Source organism: Pteropus vampyrus, unplaced genomic scaffold (genome assembly GCF_000151845.1).
Source record: "Pteropus vampyrus isolate Shadow unplaced genomic scaffold, Pvam_2.0 Scaffold31, whole genome shotgun sequence".
NCBI classification, from domain to species: Eukaryota; Metazoa; Chordata; class Mammalia; order Chiroptera; family Pteropodidae; genus Pteropus; species Pteropus vampyrus.
In genome coordinates this window covers 8,937,007-8,939,655 of record NW_011888812.1, presented here as the reverse complement: position 1 = coordinate 8,939,655, position 2,649 = coordinate 8,937,007, and positions in this window count along the sequence as shown.

The window sequence follows — 2,649 nt, the reverse complement described above, 5'->3', positions numbered from 1 at the left end:
TGATGCAGCCAGAGGAACCCCGAGATGGTGGGCAGGTACCAGGGGAATCCTGGAGCCCTGTCACCTAGGCCCTCCTGGTGGCCTCTGCAGCCTTGGTCTCTGGAAGAAGAGGATTGGGCAATACGCCAGAAGCAGGGCCTGAATTTTAGAGTCAGCAGGAAATCTGCCAGGTCACATGGAATTTAAAGCAAAGTTTTTAGAAAGGATAAATAAATGCTCCATAAAACCAGCCATGAGATGTCTTCATTTTCCAAGTCTGTGCATATAATTCTTTATTTTGTATTTTAAACATATTTTAATGACAACCAGGATTTTTATTTTTATAGTAAAGTAGGAGAAGTGGGTCTTATTCCACATAGCCAAATATTATACAGACTTTCATGTGTAATAATGCATATGAAATGGCCCGCTGGAGCCCAAAACTAACATTTGAGAGTCTGGATTTATATAAAAGAGAGATGGGAGAGGAAAGAAGTATTCTTAATCACTTTATACAAGGCTTTCCACTGAACGGCCTTAAATAAACTCAGCTCCTGCACATAAAGCGGACTCAAATCTTGAGAACTGCGTGTAGGAGCTGAGACCCTATAACCATCTTAGCTTTGTTACTGGGCCACCTTCATTGCCCTGGGCAGGTCATTTGACTCTGGACCTCAGTTTCCACTTCTGTAAAATGAATTTGAATCAAGTGATCACTAAGGTCCCTTCTAGATTGAACAGATTTAACATTCTGTGGTTCTGTGATCTAGACTGGCAACCACATAGCTTTCACACATCTTTGGCCTCCAATCTCTTGTGTAAAACAAACTAAACTAACATCCATGTGAACTTGCTCTTCCCGCCCCATGCCTGGTGATACTCCCTGGCATCTTCTGACAGTCCTTCCTGACAGCCACCCACTCCTCCAGACAATATGCAATGTCACCTGAAGCTCTGAGTCAGTCTCTTCTCATTTCCTTAATTGCTAATGGAACCGGTGGTAATTTTCCACCCAAGAGTTTCTATATTTTTAGAGCCAATGGGAAGCACCGCCATTTCTGGAGCTCGGAACCCTAGCATCTGTTCCGTCTCCCTCCCAGGGCAGACGCCTGGCAAGGAAAGAGCCACAAGATGTGGCTGTGAACGGATTTCGGGGTCGGGCACTTTCTTGGGGCAGGTGCTGAAGAACTGCCCCAGCGCTCCCCTCCTTCTCCTGCAGGTGAGCCAGCACAGATGGTCCCTGGCAGGAACCTCAGCAGCTTCCCCAAGCCAGAGATGGAGGCAGGAACTTACCTGGGAGGAGGTGGGAGGAAGCCAGTCTTGGGGCCAGAAGCCAGACATTGCAATGGAAACGGGTCTAGTGGTGGCCAGTGTGTGCTCGGGGCCTTATTGCAGCTCATCCTCAGCTGGGTGTGGTCTCCTCTCAACGCAGCCCGAGTTGGAGCATGGTTTCCCTTCCCCACATCCCCATACTCTTTCTTGGTGTTTCAAGGCAGCCCGTTGGCAAGGGAGTGATTGCAGAAATCCTGTTTCAGAAACCCAGGGATACAAACCAAAGACAGGCAAGGAGAAACCCGTTTTTCCAGCCAAATACAAACAAACCAACAGAACCTCTATGCAGTCCCTTTTCCTTCAAGAGCCAGGTGAGAGGAGTTGCTGAAGCAGAAGTCGCATGAGGATCTCTCTCTAGGCTGAGAAGGAAAAAGTGATCTCCATTCAGGCAGAGGCGTCCATGCTAGCTGTCAGAATAGGTGTTAGTTGTTCTACGTTAAAAGTCACGGGCAACCCTTCACTCAGGGTAGCCCCAGGAATTCTGGATAAAAGAAGAAAACCCCATCACTGTCTAGCATCTACTTCATCCTGATCTAAGAGGTAACAATGACAATGATAATGATGAGAAATAGCATGTAAGAACCGCTGCTCTGTACTCAGCACTGAAGACAGACTTAGATAACTGGCTTGTCCATGATCTCTGAGCCTGTAAGAGGCAGAGGGGGCATTTCAATCTGGTACAACTCTAACCCTAAAGTCCAGGCTCTGCCATACAGCCAAGGGTCATAACAGATGCAAAGGCAATAGCTTTAAAATGCTATCTGGAACAAGTGACTGAGAACCACTAAGCTGAAAGAAGCTGGAAAAGTTCTCTTACCTAGAGGAATTAGGGGACACTAGGCTTGGGGGGACATTATCCAAGGGACAAGAGGAAGTTGGAGGGAAGGAGAACTGAAGAAAGCACCTCAGGGATAACCTCTAGCTTTGTACGGAGAAAGGGCAAGGTCAAGGCCAGATGTAGCCAGGGCTCAGGTGCAGGGTCATTTTGATCAAATAGGAAACCAGGACATCTGCTGCCAACAACACAGCATTGCTGGGATTGCACTTTTATCAGATGCTGCTTCAAGTCGTTCGTCCCTTCATCCCTTCAATAAACACTGCGTATTAATAGGAACTGCACATAGTGGTATTAAAAATTGTCCATTTTTCCCTGCGGGCACAACAACTTAGAGAGTTAAGACCGGATATAGAATAACTGCCCCCCTCCCCCAACACACACGTGATATACAGTTGCAAACTGAGATAAGCGTTATGAGGGAAATATCAGGAAATGCGCTGAACAGTACCCTGAGGGAGGCTCTTTAGAGAGGGTGGTCAGGAGAGACCTCTCTGAAGATA